Source organism: Somniosus microcephalus, chromosome 7 (assembly GCF_052327205.1).
Source record: "Somniosus microcephalus isolate GS21.2 chromosome 7, FLI_Smic_1.0, whole genome shotgun sequence".
Lineage (NCBI taxonomy): Eukaryota > Metazoa > Chordata > Chondrichthyes > Squaliformes > Somniosidae > Somniosus > Somniosus microcephalus.
The window spans coordinates 186,342,609-186,365,072 of NC_140993.1; positions in this window are offsets into that span (position 1 = coordinate 186,342,609).

The following is a 22,464-nucleotide window of genomic DNA, read 5'->3' on the forward strand; positions in this document are numbered from 1 at the left end:
GACTTATGTAACCCCTCTTCATCAATAACGTGGCCACAATACGAGATCTGCTTCTGGAAAAACTTGCATTTGTGGCGATTAGCTCGGAGCCCATATTCCTTCAATCTAGTGAGCACCTGCTCCAGGTTGGCGAGGTAATCACTGTCATTTTCGCCCGTGACCAGGATGTCGTCCAAATAACACTGGGTCCCTGGAATCCCTTGCAGGACTTGATCCATTGCCCTTTGAGAAATAGCCGGAGCTGATGCTACCCCGAACACCAGCCGGTTGTATTGGTAGAGACCTTTATGAGTGTTGATCATGAGGCACTGTTTCGAGGCTTCATCTACCTCCATTTGCAGGTACGCCTGGGCCAGATCAATCTTAGTGAAGCATTTTACTCCAGATAGCGAGGCGAAAATATCTTCAATCCGCGGAAGCGGATATTGTACCATGTGAAGGACTGGGTTCACTGTCACCTTAAAGTCCCCACAGATGCGAACCTTCTTTGGTTCCCCAGGCGTATTACTCAATGACCTCTTCATTACAGGAACGATGGGTGTAGCCCACTCACTCCAGTCCACCTTGGACAATATTCCTGAACGTTCCAAACCTTCCAGCTCTGCTTCGACGGCTGGGCAGATTGCATAAGGCACCGGTCTGGCCTTAAAAAACTTTGGGCTTGCATTTTCCTCTCTTTTGATCATCGCTGTTATGCCTTTTAGTGTTCCGAGTCCCTCCTGGAACACTTCTTGTGCGTCAGTTAGCATTTTTGACAGTCGGCCAGGTGTGACGTCGTCATCCTTTTTGGCATCTACTGTCAGTGCTTGTATGGAATGCCAATCTAGCTGTATCTTCCGGATCCATTCACATCCTAGTAGTGGTGGTCCTCCATCTGGCAATACATATAGGTCCATTTTTGGTGTTTCCTTGCTGTTATATATAACGTTCACCCTTATTTTTCCTTTGGGGTAGACATTTTGCCCCGTGTACGTCTTCAAGACAATCTCTGTATCTCTCAAGGGTATATGTGAGAATAGCGCTTGAAGTCCCTTCGGTTTATGACTGTTAGGGCTGATCCTGTGTCCAATTCCATTTTCACTTGGACTCCGTCTATCTTGAGTGTGACCCAGACAGTTTGGTGATCCTCCATTTTGATTACATTATGTAGTTTCAGACAACCCAGCTCCTTGCTTCCGGAGTCTGTATCACTCTTCTGTTCGTCACCTTATGTACCTTTTTTACTTCTCCTGTGGAGATTTCTTGCTGCTAGTTTCCTTTCCCGACCTGCAGACTCTTGCTATGTGTCCTACTTTTCCACACTGTCTGCACACTTGGTCTTTGAACCAACAACCCTTATGGTCGTGTGTTGTTCTGCCGCAGCGATAACACTTCACTGCTCCATATGACATTTCATTTGTGCCATATTCTTGCAGTCTCCATTGTATCTCTGCTGCACCCCGTGCGGCTGCTTCGTGTGATACTGCCATGCTGAAAGCCTTGTCCAGCGTAAGACCCTTTTCTGATAGAAGCCGTTTCTGGTTTCCTTCACTTTGAAGCCCACACGCAAACTTGTCCCTTAAAGTATGTGCTCGTCCCGTTCCAAACTGGCAGTGTTTCGATAGCTTGAGTAAATCCATGGGCAGCACAGTGGCATAAGTGGTTAGCACTGTTGCCTCACAGCGCCAGGGACCCGGGTTCGAATCCGGCCTTGGGTGACTGTCTGTGTGGAGTTTGCACATTCTCCCCGTGTTTGCGTGGGTTTCCTCCGGGTGCTCCGGTTTCCTCCCACAGTCCAAAAATGTGCGGGTTAGGTTGATTGGCTATGATAAATTGACCCTTAGTGTTAGGGGGATTAAATATGTGGGGTTACGGGGATAGGGTGGGATATGTGTTGGTGTAGGGGTTACGGGGATCGGGTGGTATATGGGTCGGTGCAGGCTCGATGTGCCGAAATGGCCTCTATCTGCACTGTGGGGTTTCTGTGATTCTGTGATTCTGTGAATTCTGCTAAATACTCAGCATTACTTTCGTCTTTATGCTGGTTCCTTTTGTGAAACTTAAATCTTTCTGCTATCAGCAGCGGTGTGGGGTTTAAGTGGTCCTGTAGGATTGCCAATATGCTTTCAAAATTCTTTTCCACTGGCTTCTCTGGGGTTACTAGGTTTCGCAGTAAGCCATACGTTTTTGCACCCATGGAATTCAACAATAGCAGTGCTTTCCTGGCATCTGGCACTTCATTCGCCTTGCAGTACACTTCTATGCGTTCTACATATATCGCCCAATCTTCAACTTCATTGTCGAACGCTGTGACACCGCCACTCTTCGGCATCCCTGGGTGTGGTTAGACTGGCTAAAAATGGCGTCTCCCGCACTCTCCCTTCTTCTCCGCTGTGGCTCAAAATGGCGTCTCCCGCGCTCTCCCTTCTTCTCCGCTGCGGTTCAAAAATGGCATCTCCCGCGCTCTCCCTTCTTCTCCGCTGTGGCTCAAATGGCGTCTCCCGTGCTTTCCTTTCTTCCCCCGCTGACGCTGCTCAGCCCTCGAACACCGGCCGCGCTCTGTGCGTTTTCCTGCGCGCCTCTCTCGTTGAGGCCACTCGGTCCTGAACCCCGGCTGTGCCCTATGCGCTTTACCCTCTCTCTCTGCTCCCGTTGACGCTGCTCAGCCTTTTCCTATGCTGTCGGTCGGCTCTAGCTGCCGCTGTGTGGGAAGGGTCTGCGCCATACCTGTTGCCAGCCCGCCTCGCCGGATGGTCGACGCCTGTGCCTCTGGAATCGGCCTTCCTCTGCAGAGTTGCAGGTAGGTTCGAATCGCCTCGTCGCCAATGTTAAATTTGTGAATCTTGATGTATGGTGTCCTTCAAGAAATAGACAAAGACTGCAGAGGAACAATCCACAGGTGTTTACTGGATGAGGGTTACTCTAAAACTAACAGTACAGATCCCTACTCAGGGTTTATATACAGGTGTGGTCACTGCCGGTACTACAGTATACAGGAGCTGTAAAAAGTAGTTCTCTCCTTAAAGGTACATACACTACACTGAGCATGCCACCCCAGATTCTGTTGTGCAAAGTCTTGCTTCAGTTCATAGGAAGCATGTACGGGTCTGTAGAGATTGGATTTTGCATTGGCATGAGAAAAATAATCCGGAGAGGCCCAAAATGTAACACCTGAATCTTAAGCAAGTTTCCTAATATAATATGCAAATAGTATTGCAAATATTACTTGAGATCCTGTAGTATCAGAGAGATATATAATATTTTTGCCTGAAGACATAGAAACATAGAAACATAGAAGATAGGAGCAGGAGTAGGCCATTCGGCCCCTTGAGCCTGCTCTGCCATTTAATGAGATCATGGCTGATCATCCAAATTCAGTACCCTGTCCCTGCTTTCTCCCCATATCCCTTGATCCCTTTAGCCTTAAGAAATATATCTAACTCCTTCTTGAATATATTTAATGAATTGGCCTCAACTGCCTTCTGTGATAGAGAATTCCATAGGTTCACCACTCTCTGGGTGAAGAAATTCCTCCTCATCTCTGTCCTAAATGGCTTACCCCTTATCTTTAGACTGTGACTGCTGGTTCTGGACTCCCCCGCCATCAGGAACATCCTTCCTGCATCTAGTCTGCCTAGGCCTGTTAGAATTTTACAAGTTTCTATGAGATCCCCTCTCATTCTTCTAAACTCCAGCGAATATAAGCCCAATCGACCCAATCTCTCCTCATACGTCATTCCAGACAGTCATGCGATACATGGCTTCAGTAATTTGCTGTATTACAGTGATGGAAAACTTCTGTCACATTTAGGCTGCAACGGGATTGTAGTAAACATCAGAAACTGCACTCTCTACCCAGACTAGCCAGGGGATGTGGCTGGGTCATATGATTCAAAGCAGTAATGCAGAGCTGTCAAATCACATGTCAAGAGGCAGCGTAAAGCTGTTAATCAAGCAACCTATGCATTGGAGGGAGTGTGAAGGCTGTAAACTAGATTGGATGTGTGACTGTAGAGCACGAGCAAGTTGGGAATACAGTATAACCACATGGTTAGCAGACACTAATCATATGTACCAACCAATTCTTAAGATCTGGAAAACACAACAGAAAATAAAAGACCTTGATGATAGAATTACTTTATTTATATTAACTGATGTGCAGTATTTCTATCTGTCTATCAATCTCTCTTTCTCTACACCTGCCAAAATACAAATTATACATCACTGTTGCTGAGGGTATCATAGAAGCGGGGGAGTGAATAAACCTGTTAACAATTGACTCTTTATGAGAGAAAGATGAGATAATTTGTCACCCAGTACAAGTAAAAGTGGAGCTCTTGTAAGGATATTGGGTGTCAGCCTTTGCAGCAGTTTTGCCTGGAAGATCTAAGAAGAGATGTGTTATGTAATGAGACTAACAGATGAACAAAGAAACAAAGAATGATTTTCCAAAGTGACATTGAGTCATTTGAAGTGCTGGAGGCAACAATAACAGTTTATGTTCTGTTGGCACTGCCTGTGGTGAGATACATGTGGAGATGAGTATAGAAACAGATTTGTGTTCAACAGCTACAGTAATGCAAGAGGAAGAGCACATGCTGTGCTGTGTGCCAGCAAGCAGTCAGTGTTATCTCTCATCAATTCAATTATACATCTGATCCAGTAAAAACAAAGAGCTTCTGAAAGGCAAATTTGTTTTTCAGCGCAATGATCCACTGTAGGTGGAACTTAGCTCATTCAGGAAAAATGTTTGAAGAATACAATGAATTAGCAAACAAAGACATTGAAGACAGCATTGAAGGAATGTCTAGTACATTGCAAATGTGAACGCGTTCTCTGCTCCAATTTGCCAGGAAACCAGCTTGCTTTTAAAAAAAAACTGTACTGGTGTAGGAATGTCTATTTCCTATCCAAAAGACTGAGGTCTACTCAGGCGATCAAATAAACAAGGTTTAATGAAAACTAACAGAGTTTAACGGATAACTACAGGAGAACATCGAATATAGGTCTAGTCAGTTCGGAGGCTCCACGAGGACTGCTTGGGCGGTCCCGTGGCTGACGTCATGATGTCATCACATTTTTTCCCGCCGGTGGGGGATCACGTGATGAACTGCGTGACGTCATCGCGTTTACCCGCGCTATTAAAGTGATCGCGCTCTGTACATGTAAACAGTGAAAACAAAGATACAGACTCAGGCTGTAGCTAACATATTATTAAAGGGAATTATATACAATTGATCGGAGTCCCATAGTGGCTCCGCCACATGCGCCCCCCCAGAATTGTCTTTAATAGCAAAAGTAAAACGGCGAGGAGGCCTGACAAGCCTGTCAAATCGACTTCTGTAGCCTTGAAGTGGAAGCTGATGGACGGCGGGCGAGCTGGCGGGTGGTTGTGTTTGATCTGGCATGGCGACTGTGGGCAGTCGGCCACGTTTCGGCGGTTGTGCGATCTCGACTGGGCGGTCAAGGTCCAAGTGAGCCGGCTTCAACCGGTCAACCGAAATGTGGTCCGGTTTACCTCCGACATCGACCGAAAAAGTTTTGTCTCCCGGCTCTATCACGCGGAAAGGACCAGTGTAAGGGGTTTGAGCGGATCCCGATGAGCGTCGTGGCGGATAAACACATAGTCGGCGTTCTTCAGCTCAGCTGGGACGTGGGAGCTCTGCAAGCCGTGATGTGACGTAGGCACTGGAGTGAAACTTCTGGCTGCCTCCTGGTGGCTGATGAGCTGCTGGGATGCGGACCATGGCTCTGTTGGAGTCAGAAGGAAATCCCCTGGTATGCGTAGTGGCTGGCCATATACGAGCTCCGCCGAGCACGATTGAAGATCTTCTTTAGGCGCCGTACGAAGACCCAAAAGGACCTATGGAAGCCTGTCCACCCAGCCCGCGCCATGCAGGCTGGCTCGCAGTGCGGCCTTGAGCGACCTGTGGAATTGTTCGCACAGGCCGTTCGCCTGTGGATGGTAGGCAGTGGTGCGATGTAGCTTGATACCGAGCCCCTGAGCCACAGCGTTCCAGAGCTCCGAAGAAAACTGCAGCCCACGATCAGACGAGATGTCTGTTGGTACCCCGAAACGGGCGACCCAAGAGGAGATGAATGCCATGGCGACATCTGCGGAAGTGGTGGATGACAAAGGAACCGCCTCCGGCCATCGAGTGGTGCGGTCCACCATTATAAGAAGATGAGTAAACCCGTGCGAAGGCGGAAGTGGCCCCACCAGGTCCACATGCACATGATCAAACCTATGTTCCGGAACAGCGAAAGTGGCCAATGGAGCCTTGACGTGACGCTGCACCTTGGCCTTTTGGCAGACCATGCAGGTGTTGGCCCAGTCACGAACATCCATGTGCATGCCCCGCCACACGAATTTGGATGACATCAGCCATTGCGAGGCCTTCATGCCAGGGTGCGACAACCCGTGTATGGCATCAAAAACTTTTTGGCGCCAGGCGACCGGCACGATAGGGCGAGGATCTCCTACGGGGACGTCGCAGAGTAACGTAGTGCCCGTGGCATGGAATTTGACGTCGGCTGCTTGGAGGCTAGAGGGGTTGGTTCTGTAAGATTGGACTTCCGGACCCGAGTCGTGATCCGCAGCCATGAGGGCATAATCAATGCCGAGCTGGACTGCATGAACGGTCGCATGGGAGAGGCAATCCGCCACCAGGTTGTCTTTACTGGACACATGCTGAATGTCAGTGGTGAATTCTGAGATAAACTTCAACTGACGTTGTTGCCGAGCTGACCACGGTTCGGCGGTCTTGGCCATTGCGAACGTTAGTGGCTTATGGTCCACAAAAGCCGTGAACGGACATCCCTCTAGCAAGAACCGGAAATGGCGGAGGGCCAGATAAAGGGCCAGCAACTCCCGGTCAAGCGTGCTGTACTTCCGTTCGTTCCGCCGTAGTTGACGGCTGAAAAATGCCAGCGGTTGCCACGTCCCATGCACCCACTGTTCCTGCACTGCGCCGATGGCGTAGTCTGAAGCGTCGGTGGTAAGGGCGATGGAGGCACCTGGCAGCAGGTGCGCCAGCATGGTTGCATTGGCTAAGGCGCCTTTTGTGTCGACGAACGCCCGGACCATGTCGACCGTCTAGCTAATCGGATCCTTGCCGGACTTGCCCTTGAGGGCCCCGTACAGGGGCTGCATGAGCAGAGCTGCATTAGGGATGAACCGGTGATAAAAATTTACCATCCTGAGGAACTCCTGCAGGGCCTTGATGGTCTGCAGGCGCGGTAATGAAGTAACTGCCTCCACCTTCGTTTGCAGGGGAATTGCGCCGTCCGAAATGATGCGATGGCCTAAGAAATCAATCTGCTGCAGGCCGAACTGGCACTTGGCTGGGTTGATGATCGAGCCGTGTTGACTGAGGCGTCTAAAGAGGGTGCGCAAATGGCAGATGTGCTCCTCTTTATTAGGGCTGGCGATGAGGATGTCATCGAGGTAGACGAATAGAAACTTGAGGTCCCGAAGCACGGAGTCCATCAAGCACTGGAAAGCCTGTGCAGCGTTCTTCAATCCAAACGGCATCCGCAGAAATTCAAACAGGCTGAATGGGGTGATGACTGCAGTTTTCGGGACGTCTTGCGAGTGTACGGGGACCTGGTGGTAGCCACGGACAAGTTTGACTTTTGAAAAAATGGTATTTCCCGCCAAATGGGCAGAGAAATCTTGAATATGAGTGATCGGGTACCGATCAGGAGTAGTGGCGTCGTTCAGGCGTCGGTAGTCGCCGCAAGGCCGCCATCCGCCGCCAGGTTTCGGAACAATGTGGAGAGGCGAAGACCGGGGACTATTTGACCGGCGAATAATCCCTAGCTGCTCCATCGTGCCGAACTCCGCTTTCGCAGCCACGAGCTTACCCGGTTCGAGGCGCCGGGCCCGTGCGTAGACTGGGGAGCCAGTAGTGGTGATGTGATGTTTGACACCATGTTTCGTGGCCGTGGAAGAGAAAGTGGGTCTGGTCAGGTCTGGGAAATCTCCGAGGAGGCGAGTGAAGTTGTCCGGAGGTGGGAACGCACAGGAGACAGTGCGTGACACGGTGTTACCGCGGTGGCATGGGATGGAGTGAAAAGTGGCCGCATCGATCAACCGGCGGTGCCGTACATCCACCAGGAGGCAGTTGGCGCACAAAAAATCCACCCCGAGGATGGCTTGAGAGACTTTGGTCGTGATGAAATCCGTGTAAAACTGCTGGCCGCCGAAGCACACCTGGACCTGCTGTCTTCCGAAGGTCCGAATGGCCCCGCCATTAGCCACCTCGAGGGAGAGGCCGTGCCCCACAGCTTGTAGATCAAGATTTGACGTGGGTAGGATGCTACACTGCGCCCTGGTGTCGCAGAGGAAATGTCGACCAGATAGGGAGTCGGTGATGAAGAGGAGTTTTCCCGAATTACCGATTGCCATCGCAGCCATGGGGCGCTCGTTATAACCGGTCCTCTTTCGACAGGGTGGCTGCTGTTATTTTTTGAGCGAAAAGCTGCAGGGAGGGCGGCAGCATCTAGCTTTTGTGCCAAAACAGGCATGGTAGAAGCACAACCCCGCAGGTTGAGGGGCTGGAGCAGCGTCTGTGGGGGATGGGCGCCTCATGGCAGCGCAGTACTGATCTAATTGGGATTACGGAAACATGGTTGCAGGGTGAGCAGGGCTGGGAGCTTAACATACAGGGGTATTCAGTATTTAGGAAGGATCGACAAAAAAGAAAGGGAGGAGGGGTAGCATTGCTAGTAAAAAAGGGGATAAATGCAATTGAAAGGAAGGATATTAACTCAGTTAATACAGAATCTATATGGGTGGAGCTAAGAAATAGCGAGGGGCGAAAAACATTAATAGGAGTGGTATATAGGCCTCCAAATAGTAAAATAGAGGTTAGGGAGGGCATCACGAGGGAAATTAGAGAAGCGTGCAATAAGAGCACAGCTGTCATCATAGGTGACTTTAACTTACATATAGATTGGACTAGCCTAATCAGTAAAAATAATGAGGAGGAGGAATTCCTTGAGTGTTTAAGGGATGGTTATCTGGATCAATATGTCGAGGAACCAACTCGGGAACAGGCTATATTGGACTGGGTACTGTGCAATGAGAAGGGACTAATCAGTAATCTTGTTGTACGGGGACCCTTGGGTCAGAGCGATCATAACATGATCGATTTCTCACTCGAAATGGAGAGCGAAGAAATTGACTCAGAGACTAAGGTCCTGAATTTAAACAAGGGGAATTATGATGCCATGAGACGGGAACTGAGTAGGTCTGATTGGACAACGTTCCTGGGAGGACTGGAGGTAGATAAACAATGGCAAACATTTAAAGATAGAATGACAAAATTGCAAAAATTGTTTATACCAATCTGGCATAAAAGGAAATCTAAAAAGGTGACTCAACCGTGGATAACAGGGGAAATTAGAGACAGCATAAAATCCAAAGATAGGGCGTATAAAATAGCCAAAAAAAGCGCCAGAGCGGAAGATTGGGAACAGTTTAAGATAGAGCAAAGGAGGGCAAAGGGCATAATCAAGAGGGGCAAAATAGCTTACGAAAACAAGCTGGCGGAAAATATAAAAACTAACTCCAAAAGCTTTTATAAGTATATCAAAAGGAAAAGACTGGTGAAAACCAAAGTTGGTCCATTGCAGTCAGATACGGGGGAATATATAATGGGAAATAAGGAAATGGCAGATCAACTAAATGCATACTTTGGGTCAGTCTTTACGAAGGAAGACACAAAAAACCTCCCTGGGATATCGGGAAAAATAGGGACATTGGCAAAGGAGGAACTGACGCAAATCAATATCTCTAAGGATATGGTGTTAAGGAAGCTAAAGGGATTGAAGGTGGACAAATCCCCAGGGCCTGATAACATGCATCCTAGGGTACTGAAGGAGGTGGCCCTAGAGATAGCGGATGCACTAAGGATGATTTTTCAGAATTCATTAGACTCGGGAACAGTGCCCATGGATTGGAGGGTAGCTAACGTTACCCCACTATTCAAAAAGGGGGGTAGGGAAAAAGCAGGTAATTACAGACCTGTAAGCCTTACATCAGTTGTGGGCAAAATGCTGGAGTCCATCATTAAGGATGAAATAGCGGAGCACTTAGCAAATGGGGACAGGATAGGACAGAGTCAACATGGATTTACAAAGGGTAAATCGTGCTTGACTAATCTATTGGAATTTTTTGAGGGAGTAACTGGTAGAATAGATGGGGGAGAGCCAGTAGATGTGGTGTACCTGGACTTCCAAAAGGCCTTCGATAAGGTCCCACATAAAAGATTAGCATGGAAAATTGAGGCTCATGGGATAAAGGGGAAAGTATTGGCGTGGATAGGGAACTGGCTGTCAGATAGAAAACAGAGAGTTGGAATAAACGGCTCATTTTCTGAATGGCAGGCAGTAACAAGTGGGGTACCACAGGGATCTGTCCTGGGCCCCAAGCTGTTCACAATTTACATTAATGACCTGGATCAGGGAGTCGGATGCAGCATTTCCAAATTTGCAGACGACACTAAACTAGGAGGGGGGGTGGGCTCAGAGGAAGAGACCAGGAAGCTCCAGAGCGATTTGGACAGACTGGGCGATTGGGCGGATAAATGGCAGATGCACTATAATGTGGACAAGTGCGAAGTTATCCACCTTGGGTGCAGGAACGGGAGGGCAAATTATTATTTAAATGGCAATAGATTGGGAGAGGGGGAAGTACAGAGAGACCTGGGTGTTCTTGTACACCAGTCACTGAAGGCGAGCATGCAGGTGCAACAGGCGGTCAAGAAGGCAAACGGTATGCTGGCCTTCATAGCAAAAGGGTTAGAATACAGGAACAGGGATACCTTGCTGCAGCTGTACAGGGCACTGGTGAGACCACACCTCGAGTACTGTGTACAGTTTTGGTCGCCTCATCTGAGGAAGGATGTTCTTGCCATGGAGGGGGTGCAGCGGCGATTCACCAGGCTGATACCAGGAATGGCGGGAATGACCTATGAGGAGAGACTATGTAGTTTAGGGATGTACACACTGGAGTTTAGAAGATTGAGAGGGGACCTCATAGAAGTGTATAAAATTCTGACAGGTCTAGACAGACTGGATGCAGAAGGAATGTTTCCCTTGGCGGGTGAGAACAGAACTAGAGGACATAATTTAAGGATAAGGGCTAAACCATTTAGGACAGAGATGAGGGGGAATTTCTTCACTCAGAGAGTGGTGAACCTGTGGAACTCATTGCCACAGAGGGCAGTGTATGCCAGCTCATTAAATATATTTAAGAGGGAATTAGATATATTTCTACGGGCAAAAGGGGTTAAGGGTTACGGAGAGAAGGCGGGGACGGGATACTGAATTAAAGGATCAGCCATGATCTCATTGAATGGCGGAGCAGGCACGAAGGGCCGAATGGCCTACTCCTGCTCCTATCTTCTATGTATCTATGTATCTATGTATCTATGTATGCTGTGTCACCGCGAAGATCTTGTCCGCTTCGGCAGCCAGCTCTGCGCAGTCTGTGACTTCCGACCTGGCTAGGGCAGCCTGAACTTGCTCCGGTAGCTGGCTGAGGAATAGCTCCCTGAAGAGGAAGCATTCCGGTTCGGAGCCCAGGAGTGTGAGCATTTGGCTCATGAGCTCGGACGGCTTGGAGTCCCCGAGGCCGGGCAAAGCGAACAGCCGGCGGGCACGCTCCGACTTCGTGAGCCCGAAGACCTGTAACAACCGTGCCTTTATCGTTTCATACTTGTGATCTTCTGGAGGATTACCAAGCAGGCTGACGATCCACGAGGCTGTGGCGCTGTCGAGGGCGGAGACCACGTTATAGTAACGGGTCTGATCCGCAACGATGTTCCTGATTGCAAACTGGGCTTCAGCCTGGATGAACCACGTGGCTGGCTGTTGCTCCCAGAACTGTGGTAGCTTCAAAGCAACGGCGTTCGATTCCATGTTCAGTAACTTCTGCGAAAACCATTCGCAAAAGTTGGGGTCACCAATGTAAGAATGTCTATTTCCTATCCAAAAGACTGAGGTCTACTCAGGCGATCAAATAAATGAGGTTTAATGAAAACTAACAGAGTTTAACGGATAACTAAAGGAGAACATCGAATATAGGACTAGTCAGTACGGAGGCTCCACGAGGACTGCTTGGGCAGTCCCGTGGCTGACGTCATGATGTCATCACGTTTTTCCCGCCGGTGGGGGATCACGTGATGAACGGCGTGATGTCATCGCGTTTACCCGCGCTATTAAAGTGATCGCGCTCTGTACATGTAAACAGTGAAAACAAAGATACAGACTCAGGCTGTAGCTAACATATTATTAAAGGGAATTATATACAATTGATCGGAGTCCCTTAGTGGCTCCAGCACACTGGCATAGTATACGAAAACTTAAGTTCGAGTATAAATACTGAGAGTGAATTCGATATGATATCGAAGGAGGAAATTTTCATCCCCGCTTTTGGGCAGGAATGAGATAAGAGCACAGGCTCACCACCAGATACAGGTGGGAGCCTCATTATCCTATGCAAATTGAGCCTATGATGTCAATAGGACCCCGATGCAATTTTGAAGTACTGCGTCCCTCCTGATGGACACAGAACAATCAAAATCTGGCCCAATAGACAGATGGCAGATATCAAAAGTAAACCTTTCAAGATTTTGCACAATAGAGGGACAGCGGATGAACAAAAATCTGCCATATTCCTGCTTGGTTATGGCCTTGATCGAATTTTGGGTCCAGCCTCAGGCATCTGAAGCAATGGGAGCTTCATTAAAGTATTTGAAAGGGGGCGTGGAAAGACTCAGGGGCCTGCAATGAGAAAGGAAGGTGTGCTGGATCTAGTCCTAGGGAATGAAATGGGACAAGTGGAGCATGTTTCAATAGGGGATTATTTGGGAAACAGTGATCACAATATCATTAGGTTTGGAGTAGTTATGGAAAAGGACAGCGAATTATGAAATATCAAAATACTCAACTGGAGGAGGACTAATTTCAGCGAGTTGAAAAGGGATCTCGTCCAGGTGGATTGGAGTTAAAGATTGGCAGATAAAACAATAAATGAGCAATGGGAGGCCTTCAAAGAGGAGACAGTTTGGGTACAGACTCGACACATTCCCACAAGGGGGAAAGGAAGGGCATCCAAAGCTAGAGCTCCCTGGATGATTAAAGATAGAGATTAAAATGAAGCAGAAAAAGGAGACTTATGATGAATATCTGGTTCAGTAGAGAACCAGGCTGAATACAGTGGAGACCTGAAAAAGGAATTAAGAGGGGCAAAGAGTGTGTATGAGAATAGATTATCTCCAACAAATGAAAGTCTAACCATCGCCCCGTGACATTCAACGGCATTACCAGCGCCGAATCCTCCACCATCAACATCCTGGGGTTCGCCATTGACCAGAAACTTAACTGGACCAGACACATAAATACTGTGGCAACAAGAGCAGGTCAGAGGTTAGGTATTCTGCAGTGAGTGTCTCACCTCCTGACTCCCCAAAGCCTTTCCACCATCTATAAAGCACAAATAAGGAGTGTGATGGAATACTCTCCACTTGCCTGGATGAGTGCAGCTGCAACAACACTCAAGAGGATCAACACCATCCAGGACAAAGCAGCTCATTTGATTGGCACCCCATCCACCACCTTAAACATTCACTCCCTCCACCACTGGCGTACCGTGGCTGCAGTGTGTACCATCTACAAGATGCACTGCAGCAACTCGCCAAGGCTTCTTCGGCAGCACCTCCCAAACGCACAACCTCTTCCACCTAGAAGGGCAAGGGCAGCAGATGAATGGGAACACCACCACCTCCAAGTTCCCCTCCAAGTCATACACATCCTGACTTAGAAGCATATCACCGATCCTTCATCGTCGCTGGGTCAAAATCCTGGAACTCCCTACCTAATAGCACTGTGGGAGCACCTTCACCACACGGGCTGCAGCGGTTCAAGAAGGGGGCAGACCATCACCTTCTAAAGGGCAATTAGGAATGGGCAATAAATGCTGGCCTTGCCAGTGACGCCCACATCCCATAAATGAATTTTAAAAAAGGTAAGATAAAAGGGACCACAAAAGACTTTTCTAAACATCTAGACAGTAAAAGGGTAATCAAAGGAAGAATGTGGCCAATTAGGGACCAAAAAGGAAATATTCTTGTGGAGGCACAGGGCATGGCTGAGATAATAAATGTATACTTTGCATCTGTCTACACTAGAGAAGAGGATTCTGCCAATGTCACAGTAAAGGAGGAGGTAGTGGAGAAATTGGACAGAACAAAAAAAAAAGAAAGAGGGGCTATTTAAAAGATTGGCAGTGCTCAAAGTAGAGGTCACCCAGTCCAGAGGGGATGCATCCTAGGTTGCTGAGGGAAGTAAGGGTGGAAATTGCAGAGGCTCTGGCCACAATCTTCCACTCCTCCTTAGATATGTCAACTGTGATTCAGTTGGCAGCACTCTCACCTCTGAGTCACAAGGTTGTGGGGTTAAGTCCCACTCCAGAGACTTGAAGCACAAAAATCTAGGCTGACACTCCAGTCCTGTGCTGAGGGAGTGCTGCACTGTCAGAGGTGACATCTTTCAGATGAGATGTTAAACTGAGGCCCTGTCTGCTCTCTCAGGTGGATGTAATCGATCTCATGTCAGTATTTCGAAGAAGAGTAGGGGAGTTATCCCTGTGTCCTGGCCAATATTTATTGCTCAATCGGCATCACTAAAAAAACAGATCATCTGGTCATTTTCATGGTGAACAGTTGCTTTTCTGACTGGAGGGAAATGTGCAGTGGTGTCCCGCAAGGGTCAGTGTTGGGAGCACAGCTCTTTTTGATATAGACTAATGACCTGGACTTGGGTATACAGGGCACAATGTCAAAGTTTGCAGATGGCATGAAACTCAGAAATGTAGGTAACAATGAGGAGCAAAGTGACAGACATTTTTTTATTTGTTTATGGGAGGTGGGCATCACTGGCAAGGACAGCATTTATTGCCCATCCCTAATTGCCCTTGAGAAGGTGGCGGTGAGCCGCCTTCTTGAACCGCTGCAGTCTGTGTGGTGAAGGTACTCCCACAGCGCTGTTAGGCAGGGAGTTCCAGGATTTTGACCCAGCGACGATGAAGGATCAACGATATACTTCTAAGACAGGATGGTGTGTAACTTGGAGGGGAAATTGGAGGTGGTGGTGTTCCCATGCTCCTGCTGCCCTTGTCGTTCTAGGTGGAAGAGGTCGCGGGTTTGGGAGGTGCTGCCGAAGAAGCCTTGGCAAGTTGCTGAAGTGCATCTTGTAGATGGTACATGTTAAATCTCAAGAGTTTAATAACCTTGCTTGTATAACAATTAAAAGAGTACGCAGGAGACAGAGTTCAGTTAATAGCCAACACTTTCAAGAGAGTCTTCTCAACTCCCTGCACTCTATTTCCCATAGTGCATTGCACATCATAACTATGGTAAGCTATCTGGGACAATTCAAATACAACATTCAAAATACACAACATCTCCTCCCCTCTTACATTAGGTGTCCCAATAGAACCACAAATTTTTTAAAACACAATAACATGGGAGTGAGGGTAGACTTCCTCCAACCATGGCTATACCCTTGGGAATTATTCTGCCTGAAATAAAGGGTAAGCCTCTGAACTATAAGTTCAAACATATAGGGAGCCGCCGCTCTCTGGTAGGATACCGGCGGTCAACCTGGCTCTCCAATTCGTTGTCTCTCACAGGTGACGTCAACACAGGTGTAGGTGGCTGAGGTGCCTGTATACAGGTCTCCCTTGCTGATGAGATAGGGGCTGAAGTGGCTGCTTCCTCAGAAGGTGAGCCTCTCGCTGTAGAAGGCGGATGACTCACAGCGTCACCCAATGGCAGATAAACTGCTGTTGGTGGCTCAGTGGGTATTGCTGCAATTCGTAGAAGCTGATCGGTGTGTCTCTTCCAGACAATGTCCTCGGGTGTCTGTACAGCGTAGGATACTGGACCAGTCTGTGCAATGACAGTAGTAGGAACCTACTTAGGTCCACCACTGTAGTTCCGTGCCAACACATGTTCACCTGGACTGAAGACTCTGTCTTTGGAGCGTTGTTCACATCGCTTGATCTGCTTGTCCTGCTGATACTGTACCGCGTCTTTCACCTTTGGCGGTTTCAGCAGGTCGAAGTTGTTTCGTAGCTCTCTTTTGAACAGTAGAGTGGCAGGTGATGCGTTTGTGGTCGCATGTGGTGTGTTCCTGTAACTCAACAGGAAACTATTCAGGCGCTGATGAAGCGTTCCCTGGCCTTGCGATGCCTTTAGAGAGTGTTTCATGGTCTGAACAAACCTCTCAGCTAGACCATTGGTCGCAGGGTGGTATGGTGCAGCCCTGATATGTTGTATGCCATTCACCTGCAGGAATGTAGCCATTTCTTGTGACACCCACTGTGGACTGTTGTCTGAGACAAGTTGCATCGGAGATCCAAATCGGCTGAACACCTCACCTAACTTCTCGATGGTCTTCTCAGTGGTGGTGGACCTCATTATAACAACCTCTGGCCACTTACTGTGCGCGTCAACAGCCACCAGGAACATTCTCTCCTCGAATGGACCTGCAAAGTCTACATGAATGTGGTGCCATGCTTCCTCCAGAAAGTCCCAGGGGTGAAGAGGTGCAAGCTGTGGCACATTACGAACTCTCTGACATGAGGAACTGCTGCCCCGGTATCGATCTGCATTTGCACAGGCTGCCTCTCTAGCAAGGGTGAGACCCAGTAGCCATGCGAATCCCCAGCTACAGTCAGCATGTTCAGTGATAGTTCCTCCTCTGAAGTGTCACTTGCCTCTGTTTTGTCCTGTTCTGCAGAGCGGACATGCTTCTTTGTCTTTTGTCTGAATGTTTTATTTCTTCCTTCCGTCTTTGACGTTTTCTCTGTGTCCTTTTTATTTCTGCATGCGCGCTGAATATGTCCCTTTTTACCACAGCTGTGGCAATCCATGTCCACACACCAGCATGCAGATGCAAGATGCCCCGTTTTGGCACAACAGAAGCATGGCCCTTGGCTCTCTGTTCTTACTTTGTGCACTTTTTCTGTTGCACCCAACTGTTGAGCTTCCTTAGCTGCCAATTCCATGGAAATACTGATTTCAATGGCCTTTTGTAGAGTCAGATTACTCTCCGTTAATGGTCTCTTCTGTATGGCTTCAGTTCTCATACCACACATTAGCCTGTCTCTTGTAGTATCATTTAGCGCGTCATTAAACTCACAGTGCTCTGATAGTCTTTTTAGTGCAGCTACAAACATGGTCACTGTTTCTCCTTCTTCCTGGTTACGCCTGTGGAACCTAAACCTCTCAGCTATGACTAGGGGTTTGGGTGAAAAATGCCCTTTTAATATCTCCACAATTTCGCTATATTGTTTAGTCCCTGGTTTATCTGGATGTACTAAAGTATGCACAAGATTGAAAGTCTTTGGTCCCATCACACTTAACAATGTAGGTACTACTTTGTTCCCTCCAATGTCATTTGCTTGTGTGAAGTATTCAAATCGTTCTGTGTATGAGCTCCATTGTTTGACATTCTCATCAAACGGCCCAATGTTACCGATAATTCCAGCCATTTTCCTTCTCTCTGGCTCCTAATTATCATTCACTAAGGATCCTTCCAATGTTGAACTCAACTAAAATCACTATCAGTTATTTAGTGCTTCAATTCACAGATCGTTTCACAGTTGAATAAATGTACTTCCCGATTTACTCACTGCTTTTCCTCCCCTTCCTCAAATCGTTAGTAACTTATACGCCATCTCGTCTTCCCGCCATTTCAAGCTCCTTTATCCTCGAGCCAGCCTCACTTTAATTAACTGTCCATGGCAAAAATAACAGTTTTAAACATGTAAAACCCAACTATCTTCTGCACAGCAGAGCCACGTAAGTTCAGACGTCCTCGTCACCACTTTTGTTAAATCTCAAGAGTTTAATAACCTTGCTTGTATAACAATTAAAAGAGTACACAGGAGACAGAGTTCAGTTAACAGCCAACACTTTCAAGAGAGTCTTCTCAACTCCCTGCACTCTATTTCCCATAGTGCATTGCACATCACAACTACGGTAAGCTATCTGGGACAATTCAAATACAACATTCAAAATACACAACAGTACACACTGCAGTCTCAGTACGCTGGTGGTGGAGGGAGTGGATGTTTAAGGTGGTAGAGAGGGTGCCAATCAAGCGGGCTGCTTTGTCCTGGCTGGTGTCAAGTTTCTTGAGTGTTGTTGGAGCTGCACTCATCCTGGCAAGTGGAGAGTATTCCATGACAATCCTTACTTGTGCCTTGTAGATGGTGGAAAGGCTTTGGGGAGTCAGGAGGTGAGACACTCACCGCCCAATACCTAGCCTCTGACCTGCTCTTGTTGCCACAGTATTTATGTGGCAGGTCCAGTTAAGGTTCTGGTGAAAGGTGACCCCCATAATGTTGATGGTGGGGGATTCGTTGATGGTAATGCCATTGAATGTTAAGGGGCGGTGCTTAGACTCTCACTTGTTGGAGATAGTCATTGCCTGGCACTTCTGTGCTGCAAATGTTACCTGCCACTTATCAGCCCAAGCCTGAATGTCGTCCAGGTCTTGTTGCATGCGGGCATGGACTGCTTCATTATCTGAGGAGTTGTGAATGGCACTGAACACTGTGCACTCATCAGTGAACATCCCCACTTCTGACCTTATGATGGAGGGAAGGTCATTGATGAATCAGCTGAAGATGGTTGGGCCTAGGACACTGCCCTGAGGAACTCCTGCAACAATGTCCTGGGGCTGAGATGATTGACCTTCAATCACCACAACCATGTTCCTTTGTGCTAGGTATGACTCCAGCCAGTGGAGAGTTTTCCCCCCAATTCATATTGACTTCAGTTTTACTAGGGCTCCTTGATGTCACACTCGGTCTAATGCTGCCTTGATGTCAAGGGCAGTCAATCTCACCAAACCTCTGGAATTCAGCTCCTTTGTCCATGTTTGGACCAAGGCTGTAATGAGGTCAGGAACCGAGTGGTCTTGGCGGAACCCAAACTGAGCATCAGTGAGCAGGTTATTGGTGAGTAAGTGCCGCTTGATAGCACTGTCGATGACACCTTCCATCACATTGCTGATGATTGAGAGTAGACTGATGGGGCGGTAATTGGCCGGATTGGATTTGTCCTGCTTTTTGTGGACAGGACAAACCTGGGCAGTTTTCCACATTGTCGGATCGATGCCAGTGTTGTAGCTGTACTGGAACAGCTTGGCTAGAGGCGCGACTAGTTCTGGAGCACAAGTCTTCAGCACAATTGCCGGGATGTTTTCAGGGCCCATAGACTTTGTTGTATCCAGTGCTCTCAGCCATTTATTGGTATCACGTGGAGTGAATCGAATTGGCTGGAGACTGGCTTCTGTGATGGTGGGGACCACAGGAGGAGGCTCATATGGATCATCCACTCAGCACTTCTAGTTGAATATTGTTGCAAATGCTTCAGCCTTGTCTTTTGCACTCACTTGCTGAGCTCCACCATCATTGAGGATGGAGATATTCATGGAGCCTCCTCCTCCCGTTAGTTGTTTAATGGTCCACCACCATTCATGATTGGTTGTGGCAGGACTGCAGAGCTTTGATCTGATCAGTTGATTGTGGAATCGCTTATCCCTGTCTAAAGCATGCTGCTTCTGCTTTTTAGCATGCATGTAGTCCTGTTTGCAGCTTCCCCAGGTTGGCTCCTCAGTTTTAGGTATGCCTGGTGCTGCTCCTGGCATGCTCTTCTACACTCCTTGTTGAACCAGGGTTCGTCCCCTGGCTTCATTGTAATGGTAGATTGAGGGATATGCTGGGCCATGTAGTTACTGATTGCAGTGGAATATATTTCTTCTGCTGCTGATGGCCCACAGTGCCTCATGTATGCCCAGTTTTGAGCTGCTAGATCTGTTCTGAATCTATCCCATTTTGCACGGTGGAAGTGCCACCCAACACCATGGAGAGTGCCCTCAGTGTGAAGACGGGACTTCGTCTCCACAATGACTGTGCAGTGATCACTGCTACCAATGGTGTCATGGACAGATGCATCTGCGACAGGTAGATTGGTGAGCATGAGGTCAAGTAGGTTTTTCCCTCGTGTTGGTTCTCTCACCACCTGTCGCAGGCCCAGACTGGCAGTTATGACCTTCAGGACTCAGCCAGCTCGGTCAGTAGTGGTGCTACTGAGCCACTCTTGGTGATGGACATTGAAGTCCCCCAACCAGAGTAAATTCTGTGCCCTTGCTACTCTCAGTGCTTCTTCCAAGTGATGTTCAACATGGCGGCGTACTGATTCATCAGCTGTGGGAGGGCAGTAGGCAGTAATCTGCAGGAGGTTTCCTTGCCTATGCTTAACCTGAAGCCATGAGACTTCATTGGATCCGGAGTCAATTTTGAGGCCTCCCAGGGCCACTCCTTCCCGATGGTATACCATTGTGCCACCACCCCTGGTGGGGCTGTCCTGCCGGTGGGACAAGACATACCCAGGGATAGTGATGGAGGACTTTTGGGACATTGGCTGAAAGGTATGATTCTGTGAGTCAGGCTGTTGCTTGACTAGTCTGTGGGACAGCTCTCCCAATTTTGGCACAAGTCCCCACATGTTAGTGAGGAGGACTTTGCAGGGTTGACTGGGCTGGGTGTGCCATTGCTGTGCCTGTAGCCGGTGCTGAGTTTGATGCCGGGTGGTCCCTCTGGTTTCATTTGTATTATTTTGTTTTGTCACAATTTGTTACAACTGAATGGCTTGCTATGCCATTTCAGAGGGCAGTTAAGAGTCAACCACATTGCTGTGGGTCTGGAGTCACATATAGGCCAGACCAGGTAAGGGCAGCAGATTTCCTTCCCTAAAGGACGTTAGTGATCCAGATGGGTTTTTACAACAATCCGATAGTTTCATGGTTACCATTACTGATACTAGTAATTATTCCAGATTCATTCAATTAACTGAACATAAATTCCCCAGCTGCCGTGGTGACATTTGAACTCACATCTCTGGATCATTAGTCCAGATCTCTGGATTACTAGCCCAGTGACATTACCACTTCGCTACCGCTCCCAGTAAGGACATAGACAGAATGGTAAAATGGGCAGACACATGGCAGATGAAATTTAATGCAGAGAAGAGTGAAGTGTTTCTTTTTGTAGGAAGAATGTGGAGAGGCAATGTAAACTAAATGTTACAATTTTAAAAGGGGTGCAGGAATAGAGACACCCAGGGGTGTACGTACTCAAGTCTTTGAAGGTGGTAGGACAAGTTGAGAAGGCTGATAAAAAGGCATACAGGATCCTTGGCTTTATTAATAGAGACATATGGCTCAATTTTGCCATTGTGGGCAGGCTGGGGCGTGTCAGGTGGCAGTCGTGTCAGGATCCTGACTCTGAAGTGAAGTGGGGATAAAGTACGATTTTCCCCTAACTGATCAATTGATTTCCAGCATGTGGGAACCCCTGGCCCAATGAGTCTTTTCATCCAGAAAGTCGCCTCTGATGACATCATCAATGCTGTTGGATTTAAGGCCTGCAAGTAGCCTGGCTACTTCTGGAGACTGCAAACTTTATGGCCATTGTAGTAAGCACTTCATTGATCGACTATGTCCACCAGTAGGCCAAAGTGTGCTCCACGCTTCGATGAGCCCTCCCTCCAAGCTCGGGTGGAGGGAGAAAGATCCAATAAGGAGGAACTCTTCCCTTCCTCAGGGAGAAAAAAGCCACCCCAGCAGACTAAAGCTGTGTGGCTGCAAGTGGCCCAGGAGACCAACTCCATCTCGATGAACCACAGGACCTGGCTGCAATGCAGGAAGAAGTTTCATGACCTTCTCCGCACAGGAAAAGTGAGTATGACTTTCCCATCACCCTCAATTTGATCCCCATCGCCTCTCCTCACCAGCACTCTGCCAAATTCTTCCTCCACATCCCACTTGACACTTACATCCCTGCACCCGTACACATTCCCTCTCTCTATGGTCACATTCACTTAACTATTCGACCATGCAGCCCTCACACTTTCTATCACTGTGATGCAACGACAACAACTTACAACACACAGGGAGGGTCCTTTGTCTCCTTCTAAGCATCTATGCTATGGAATCTCTACACTCACTCCTTCATTCTCACTCAAACTCCACTTGTGTCCCTCATTGCAGGAAAAGAGAGCCCACAGTAAGAGGGAAAGAGCCATGACGGGTGGAAGGCTACCCTCATTAGCCCAGCTCACTGCCTGGGAGGACACGGCCCTGTAATTCGCCGGGTTTCCCAAGTAGGGGACGGACAGACGGGTGCATCACAGCAAGCTGGTGACAGAATAGTTTGGCATCTCTTTCATTGACATTGCATGAGTCACTGAATGATTCTGATGCTCTAACAGATTAACTTGTGATCATCTGCACTATTCAATGTGCATGTAACCTTGACCTCACATCTCTAACTCTATCCTTTAATCCCCCACAGGGCCTTCGAAAGCCCCCGTCCCCACTATCCAGGAGGAACAGCCTGAG